The sequence below is a fragment of the Pinus tabuliformis genome, chromosome 1_1 (assembly GCF_031772625.1).
Source record: "Pinus tabuliformis cultivar Carrire ecotype Pingquan chromosome 1_1, CPIR1, whole genome shotgun sequence".
Taxonomy (NCBI): domain Eukaryota; kingdom Viridiplantae; phylum Streptophyta; class Pinopsida; order Pinales; family Pinaceae; genus Pinus; species Pinus tabuliformis.
The window spans coordinates 413,834,276-413,844,730 of NC_142297.1; positions in this window are offsets into that span (position 1 = coordinate 413,834,276).

Genomic DNA, 10,455 nt, shown 5'->3' on the forward strand with positions numbered 1-10,455 from the left:
ACGCATGTACTCAACGCTCCATTTAGGAATTGTAACCTAGATATAGGAATCAAATGTTGGATAGAGCTGAAGTTGTTTTCAAAAAGGAAGGGCTCGTACACGCAGTCAATTCAGAAGACTCAAATATCAGAGTGGTCACTACTGGTGACACTCCTTATACTTTAGTAAAGATGTTTGAGGAGTTGAACCTTTCACCTGAACTACTTAGAGGTCTGTACTCGGAGATGGGATTTGAGAAGTCAAGCAAGATCCAAGCAATAATTATTCCAATGATTCTGATTCCACCTTACCAAAATATGATTGCTCAGGCTCATAATGGGTCTGGAAAGATTATTTGTCTTTCTAGAGCTCAGAAAAGAGTGGCCTAAAATCGCAAAGCAGAGAGTTATAGCACGTGTGGGAGGAGGCTGATCGTAGTGACCAAAGGATAGCGTTACAACGTATCAACAACGTATATATTGGAGCGGATTCAACAGCCTTCAACTTATCAACAATGTTAATGTATATAACCTGGAGCAGCCTTCTTTGCAGCTGGCTTCTTTGCTGGGGCAGCTGGTTTAGCAGCCTTGGCTAGCTTGGCAGCAGGAGCCTTCGTAGACTTGATGGATGGAGCAGCGTGAGCGTTTTGGATGAATGAAGACCCTCTAGTTTACCATGGAGCAATGTTCACCGTGGAAGGACAGCGGAAAATCAAGTGCATATATATAACATGTGAAGCTCCAACCTTGTATATATGGAACAACAACGTGTTTATGTATATGGAACAACAACGTTCAACCAACAACGTAGGAGCATTGTTCAATGGATACCAATAGCATATCAACCATGCCAAGGGCCGAGGTATGGAGGAGGGTCATGGAAGTATGGGAGCAGAGCGATACCACGGATATATGGTAGGGAGCAATGATACCACGGAGATATGGGAGTTGATGCGTTACTATGCTTAGCAGAATGGCAGCGAGAATGGCACTGATATTCCCGAGGGAAGGAGCGTTATATTCATGCACAGGGAATCACCAACGTTCAAGTATTTAAATGTGTCAGGTACATCAACACAACATTCAATTCATGGCAAATAGCTCAACCAACAATTCATTCAATGACCCTTTCAAAAACAATGCGCAACTGCTTAACGCAGAGCTCAGAAGCACCATTCAAATGTACAAGACATGAATTAAAGAATCGAACAGAAAGATAGGTGACATATCCGAATATGAGGGAAAACGCCCATTTTTTTGTTATTTCGAAAGAATGGGCAGAGATGGCAGGTTGTAAGGAGAGAACCCAACTCAAATATAGCTAACAAGGGTTTCAGAATAGAAAATCTAGGTGGCAGAGGGCTAGGAATGACCATCCAGCTCTAATACCATGTTAAAAAAACACATGGCAGCAACAACATAGGAAAGATAAATATGAGAGTGCATCTATTATAAACAAATGATATACATTTATAGTACATTCATATGACCTTTTGTTTCGTATTCCAAGGTCTCTTGGACTTCCTTAGTCTATTCGGCTTCCACATTAACCCTTAGAGGATTAGGTATCCAAAAAAACTTTATTTTATAAATTCATTGAATGTGCATTAATTTTTTTATAGATAGTGATACTTCTCTGTTAGTTACCTTTCAAACAAATTTCACAAAATATAAAATGATGCATCTGCCTTTTCAACAAATTTGATGCATCTCTTAGCTGGGTCACTTAAAAAAATCAAATTACAAAACATATAGAATTTCAAAAGAGTTAACATCGATTGTAAAACTATGTTTCCACCACATAATTAATATTATAAAATAACAATAAATAATATCAATTATAAAACTAAGACGTTTCCACTGCATAGTTATTATAATATAATAAAATTACAAAGCTAGTATTTATATAATAAAATTAAATAATATTACAATAACCTTACCTCATTCATTTTTATAATTTTAAGTATGAAAAAGGAAATCATGCATTTCATAATTAGTTATAATTTATAAATATATTTTATATTTTTATAAAATTATTAGATTTTGAATTTATAGAATGCTTAGTATTTTTTTAGTAGATGGTGGAAGTTGTTCTTTAATTGAGTTTCAAACAAATTTTGCACAATATTTCAAAACATATAAAAATCCTAAAGAATTAACACTAATTATAAAACTAAGGGGTTTTTACTACATAATCAATATTATATATAAAATTAGAAGTAATATTATAATAAATTTTTAATAATTAAATTATGAAAAATGCCATAACATTGATCACAATTTTGTAGTTGTTACATATCAATTTGTCGTCATGACATTTGATCAGCTTATTGGTATTTTTAGCATCCGTCAATGTGTTTGATTTAACTCCTTTAGAAGTCAAACTACCAGAAATATCTTGAAGGATATGGGAAATTTGGGAAAAATAATTGTCACACCTTGTCAAGTTTCACCTGCGTTGATTTTCCTAGATATTCTTTCACATTTGCTAGAATTAACTATGAGAACAACACAAAATTGTGTTTTGTCTGCCACTATAATCCCACGCAAGTCAATTCAAGAAAGTAAAAATAAAAAGTACATTCTAGAGACATAGTTGGTCGAATATTTCACAACTGAAAGCTTCTAGGTGATGACTATTCAAACTATAACCCTCAGATGATGCATCTCAATCCCTTTCCTCAAGGAACCTGGTCCCTCAATTAGGGGATCTCATCCTCCTTTTTTGGATCTGAAACTTCTTCCTCTTGGCCGATAAAATGACTAGAGGGTAGAGGGATTGAGGAGGTCATAACTCAGAGAAGATAAACTTATGTTGCTAGTTTGAGATTGGAAAGCTTATCATCTAAGGAGGAGATTGAAGGCATTTGAGAGGAACCTCGCGACATGAAGGTGAAGGTTGTAAGGCTCTTCTTTATGAACGCTTTTCCCCATTCATTTGTCTTATTGGAATGATGAATGGTTTATGATTGTTTAAGATGTTTATTAAGGAAAATTCAATTCCCAATCTCCTTGATCATTAGGTTAAGTTTGTTTGGATTATTATATCGCATAGGATTTTGATCTTTTTATGGTTTATGGTTGCAGATCTTATCAAGCATTGAGGAGCTACATCAAGTCACAATAAGGAATCTTCATCGAACATTTCGTGAAATAGGTAAGAGGCTCATCCATTAACTTTAATACTTATAATTCAAACAAGTCCAACTTAGGGAAACAGTTAGTTAAATTATTCTTATTGTTTCTAGTTTTCGTCAAGGATCTAGGGAGATCGCTCTTATCCATAAGAGGGATTTTTCTGCTATAACAAATTGGCAACTCCTCCGCTGGGGAACGTTTTTGTTCTTTTCATTTTCCTTAGTTTTGCTTTCTGATTTTTGTACTTTATCTAGACTTGAGTCTTTATGAAATAATGACCTTTTAGAATTGTGTGGTTGATTTCTTGATTTTTTATTTTTTCTTGGGTTTATGAGATCTGTCTTGTTTTTTTTCGCCAACAAAGCACACTTTTGCGCTATTTTTTCCTTAGCAATCGGGCGCATGCGCTTTGTTTTGTATTGCTCACCTGTGCATACCTTTGAATTTTTTGAAAATTTAGCTTTTCTTTCAACCCATACCTGAATTTGATTTTCTGGAAGTGTCATTATCTTTGTTTGGACTGTCTTATGTCTCTTCTGAACTCATCTGAGTGTTTTGTTAAGATTTTTTTAGAATTAGGTCTCTTTATGGAAATTGGTTAGGGTCTCTTTATGGAAATTAGTTAGGGTTTTGTCTTGTTGGTTTGAAATTGATCAAAACAAGATAGGTTGTCCTTTAGTTCGAGACATCCTTGTCTTATTCTGTCAAATACACTAGTTAACCTTAAAATCTTATTTATTTGCGATCAAAATCATATTGAATTGCAAATTAGGGTTTCTTGAGGTCTAGTGCTTTTGTGAAGAAATTGTTGTCATTTTTTGATAAAAAGGAATTGTTGCTTTCAATTTTGAAAATTTATCACAATTACATTGTTGTTATCATTAGATTAAAGCATTCATAGGGAAAATGTGTTTTTCTCAAAACTCTCTTGATTGATTTATGTGTGCTTGAAAGTTTTGATTGATAAATGATAAAGAATATGTTTAGTTTATTTGATATTTAGGGAAATCTGAAACTTAGTTTATTTCTGCATTTTCATTTGCACTAAGATGGAATTGGTTGTTTTATGAAAGTTAGAAAAGTTATGAGTTTTATATTTCATTTTGGAAAAATCAAAGAAACTCTTTCTTTCCTCTAAATAGAATTTCATCAAATTTGAACAGTGCAACTTCTATATTTGAGTGCATTAAGATTTTGAGTCATGTCATAACATCATGAGTTTCACCTCCATCACCTATTGAGTAAATAACAACTTAATAATACAACATTAATTAAAATTCATCTAGAGTTTTACATTTTTTAGGGCTCTTACCACCTACAGTAGCTTAAGTGTAGGACCTTGGAATATGGAAGTAAGTAAACTTTCCAAAGCTACAAACAAACAATAGAATCTTGAGTTAGGGAGAGAAAATCCAATTATTTCAGTTTTTCTCTAGGAAGCTCTTCTTATACATGAGTTAAACACGAGATCATATCGGATCTAGTGAAGTGATCATACCCATTTCATTAGCTATGATAGATTGATTTGCACATATTACAAGGGTACTGAAAATGACTTGGGGTCACTTGAAAGTAAACCTCCAATTGATCATGTTGAGGAGATTTCAAGGGGACTGAGATTTGTTACTTTGCCCTTGCATGTACGTCCTATATACGATTGTCTCCCCAGGGAAAATTATTGTAGTTGGCGAATTTAGTGACCATAATCCTAGGGCTCTACCTAAGGTAACAACAGAGGGAAGGTCATGTTGTACTTGGAACAGAGGTTGACTAGACTCACTTGGAATTTTTGGAGGGCAATATTTTCTCGAGATGGTTTACAACAAAGTTACTTGCCCCAAGCTGTTTCATTAAGCAGGTTTTCAATGTAACTAATTCCAAACACTCATGTCTATAGAGATTTTTCACCTTGATCTTTGCGACATTGGATTTAATCACCAACTAGTATATCTTGATCTCTGTGATGAAGTGATTTTGTATGGTTTGAATTCCTAGATTTTTAGTCACTGTTACCTTGTTTTTGTTTTTACTTTTTAGGGACTTTAGGTGTAATTTAGATTTTGTGTGAATTATTAATTGAAACTTTTTCATTGTGGCTGAATTACCGAGACAACCACGTAGAATTCTTGGGAAAACCCTAGACTCTGGAGTATACACCGAGTCAGTTAGAAAAGATAAAAGCTGAAAAGTCTAAATCATCAAGATCTGAAACTGCAACAAAAATTGAAACTTCTACTATCATAGAGTCTGATGTAATCAGAATTGAAGTTAATCAACCAGAAACATCTACTATCTTAGGCCTTGAAGTGATAGAAACTGAACTAGATCAAACTTAGAAATTAGAATCACACTCAGGAGAAACTAATTTACAAATTACTGAACTCATCAAACTGAATCAGATACTAGATACGTTTAAGATACAAATACCATCTTTGAACCAGATATTGAAGAACTTGAGTCTGATATTTCTGAGCCTGTATCATATACGCCTGCTACAACACCTATTCCAAATCCTCCACATTCACTACGTGTGAAACTTATTATTAATGATAGTCTCCCTGCTGGCCTCATTAGCATCGAAGAACTTTCCCCAGACGAAGAGGAAGAATTATTCCATCCATCAGTTTCTACCAGTGAACTAATAGATCTTTTGGAAATTTTGTTTAGATCTCTTCACCCTGACCTTTGGTATTTCACACCCTTGAAATTTTTAGGACAAGGGATTCCATGATACATGACTCCTTACTCTACCGTACCAGGTTTTCACTGGTATATATCACTTCTAGAAGCACGTCATCAGAAACATCTATGTTTTCTACTTCTCCAAAGTTATATGGTGGTTTTCTACCGCCTGGATATCACTATCTTGTTGGAGCTTATTCAAGAGATTCTTCCTCAAATAAAACTTCAAACATGTCAACTGGTATAATTAATCCTACTAATGAAGGTTTGACATTTGAACAATTTATTAATATGATTTCTGGTAACATTGGTAATCCTCAAATCAACTCAATAGGTGGTTATTTCCTGCCTGGGGGGAAACCATCATATCCTCCACCTAGAGGACAACCTTTAGTTGCATCCTACCCTATAGATGGGGGGCAACCCCCTGTCGAAAATTATCTTAATTATGCTCAAATGCCTCAAACTGGTTTTGGTCAATCTCTTATGCCTCAACCTATCATTGGAACTCCTTTGTAGTGCCCCACTCTAGTGGACTGACAATGATATGACATTAACATTTATTTAGCCCTAAGGCCCACACTTTATTCCTTGAGTACCTTAGTGTAAGGACCAGATCCATACTCTATATATATAATGCCCAAATCTTGTCTTAAAGGTTGTCGTCGAGATATCTTCTTCCTTGATTCTCAACTGATGATATCCTGACCTTAGATCTAGCTTTGAAAACACAGTCGCCCCCTTCATTTGATCAAACAAGTCATGTATCCTTGGTAGAGGGTATTAATTTTTTTATCGTCACTTTATTCAACCGGTGGTAGTCAATGTACAATCACCAAGACCCATTCTTCTTCTTAACAAAAATCACAGGGGCTCCCCACGGAGATATGCTAGGTCGTATGAACGCCAAGTCCAACAGTTCCTTTAATTGGATCTTCAATTTCTTTAGCTCTAGAGCCGACATACGATAGGGTTCATTTTCAATAGGCTAAGTGCCTGGTTTAATGTCAATGGTGAAATTATAGAGAATAGTATTCAGATCACAAATCATTTATGTATAAAAGAGCAACATCGCATCTGACAACAACATACTCATTGCTTGTGAAATCACCATCCAAAGAGCATAAAGTCTGCGGTGAAGAGAACACTGGTTATAAAAGAAACAATTACATAGCCCCTTGTTCTTCTAGAGCCAGAAACATTTGATCGAGTGAAAGCCTTAACAGTGAAGATAGAAGCCTCGACATTTGAACCAAAACCAGTCACTAGAGGTTGATTGTATGATTTTGGCAAGTAATCTACTAACATAGTAGGTGGTAGTATTACCTATGCATGGCATCCCCATCACTAAATCTACTGAAACCGAGCTCAACATGCAAGAAACCATAGAAAAGAGCACTGCAAACATGTTTTAAACCAGTGAAGGTTGGAAGTATAATAGTAGTACACATCGATACGTGGGTTGCATGCAAGCACTCCATGTATACACAACAATCAAATGGGAATTTATATCAATGGACTTCATTGTGGGACAATTACAGTCCCAGTTCAGCTACTTGGGAGAACGCTGAGGAGATGTGTCACCATTTTCCTTACTATTCCAAGGACTTCGAGACGAAGTCTAGTATTAAGAGGGGGTGTATATAGTGCCCCGCTCTAGTTGACTGACAATGATATGAAATTAACATTTATTTAGCCCTAAGGCCTACACTTTATTCCTTGAGGACCTTAGGTTGAGGATCCAGACACATGACTCTATTATTAGTGGTTGTGATGTTTATGTATGTTCTCCATTGATAATATGACGAAGATAACATTAATGGTTATGTATGTTATCTACTGGTAATATGATGATTGTAACATTAATGGTTATGCATGTTCTCTATTGATATTATGATGATTGTAGCATAAATGGTTATATTTGGTCTCTATTGAATTTATGATGATGATAGCAGTAAAGGATATGTATGCTCTCTATTGATATCATGATGATGATAGCTTTGGTGGATAGGTAGTTTTTTTTATTGATGTTATGATGTTGATAGCTTTGATGGATATGTATGTTTCTGTTGATGTTATGATAATGATAGCTATGATGGATATGTCCCATATGTTACTTACTTGCATTAGTTTTGGTTCACAATGAGCAATGATGTGAATGACTAGATGATGTTGATGATACTATTAGGACAATGACTAACACTGAGAAACCTTGTTACTGATGATTATTGAGTGTGGCAGGAAACCACCAGAGGCACTTACATATGACGAGTTGACGACACCTGGTTTGATGAAAATTTATATTATTTTATCTTTGAAATTCTAAGTCAACTTTGAAACATGCCATATATGTTTATCGATATTCTAATGATATGTTAGTGGTTGCAAGCACAGTTTAGTTGCTTGACTGAATGACTCACATATGGGTGATGGGGTTGTACAATTGGATGGAACTACATGGGAGGGGTGGGGCAGTGTCCTTGATCTCACCCACTAGCACTCCTGCCGTGACTTGGGCTGGAAAGGTTGAAACACCTTCGCCTTGAAGATCACAGTGTCATGAGGACAGGTCCCAAAGTTGGGTCGCTCATGAGGATTTTACCGAGGGGTGTGCATTAAGGCGGCTTCCTTGATCCCCGACACCATTAGTCTCACTATAGCAAGCAACATAAGAGATGATAGTGGTCATTGTTGTTGCACCTATACTTTCCCCTCGTAGCCACTGAATGCTTAAAGGGCAACTGGCGTGGCACCCTTGGAACTTCAAGGGAATTTCTTGAAGGGCACGACCAACTTGGCACCCTTGGCATCACAAACAAATTTTTGGGCGTGGCACCCTTAGAACTTCAAGGGATGTTCTTGAAGGGCATGACCAAACTTGGCACCCTTGGCATCACAAATAAATTGTTAGGCATGGCACCCTTGGAACTTCAAGGGAAGTTCTTGAAGGGCATGACCAAACTTGGCACCCTTGGAATCATTAAAAATAAATAAATTAATATATATAATCAAGAAATGAAAACTAGGTAAATTTACATCAAGGGTAAAGTATGTTAGAAACCAAGGTAATTAAATCAAGAATAAAACTTGGGTTAAGAGGATCATAGGAAGAAATAAAATATTTTATCTTAAAAACTCTACCCTCCCCATGTTGGAAAAAAATTAGGGAGTAGAATTATGTAGTTTAATTAGGTAAAAAGGGGAAGAGGGACATAAATGTAAGGATAAATATTAATCCTAAAATAGTTAAACCTAATTAAGAGAAGAGGATGGTGAATTAAAATGAGATTATAAATTAAATTTTAGAGAAATGTAGAGAACCTCCATGTGGCAACAACCAACATAAGGATATCCATCTAAGAGATAACTTTAGTTAAATTAGGGAGTAAATAGGGGATCAAATCTTGACTCATTAATTGACATTAGTAATGAACACAAATTAAGAAGTAAAAAGGGGGAATCAAGAGGCAACTAGGAGAAGAAATAGGAATCTTGTTGAGGTGAGGAAAATAATAGTTTTAAATTAAAATTTAAGTAAATAATTTTGGAGACCCTTGATGAGAGAGTGACACATGGGTGGGTGAATAATAAAACTATTGAATTATAAAATATTAATTAATTATGCATGACATGCCAACTGTCACCTATAAGGACTCCTATAAAAGAAGGGGCAAGCCATGAGAGAAGGGACTTTTGGGAACCCTATTGTTGAATGTATGAGACTATGTCAGAGCATTGATTACGAAACTATAGTGAGTTTGGTGAGGTAGAGGATTTTAGAGAGAGGACTCTTGAGCCAAGGAGTGCTCTCCTCTACCAGCTATTGCATTCCTCCATTGTACAACCCCATTGCAACTCGAGGGTCCGCGGGGAAGAAGAGTACCCAAGGAGTAGGATGGGAGGTTAACCGGTGGGTCATCGCATTTATATCAAGTACATCGTCATTCACTCTCGGAGGTGACCAACAACAAGGGAAAACAAGTAACGGAAAATCAAGTGGAGTCTCGTCTTCTGGTGAATGGTACATATGTGTTGCAATATTATTTTGTATGATTTCTTTATGGCCTTAGTTAAATATATGTAAATTTTATGATATGTTCAGTGAAATGAAATTCAGGGATGTGTTAGACAGTGTTGAATAAATTTGAATTCCCAATGTTTTTCTCTTCTGATTGTATTTTATTGTGATTTAATATATATATATATATATATATATATATATATATATATAGTATGGATTGGTCCTTATAGCCTTACCCTGGAATGAATAAAATATGGACCCTTCTTTTAATTAATAGTCAATTCTAGTTTCTTCTCAAGTGCCTATGTATCAACCTGTTCAACCTATGCAACAAATGCATTTTCAAGGTACGCATTTTCAAGTCCAACAAACTGCCTAGGTTAATCCGTCAACACCTACCCAACAGCCAATCTAGCATCTTGTTCTGGGTACTCCACAAACATCGATTCAGTCTGTTGTACCAGCAAATGTTCAGAATCCAGGTTCGAGTTCACCTCAAACTCCCATTCCACGATTATCACAAGTAATTGTCCTACTTACATCGCAAGTAATGGTGCAACCACTTATTCAATTTATCCCTCAAATTTTTGGTATTCAAATTGTTCCTTCAATTCAGTCTATATCCCAAATACTTGT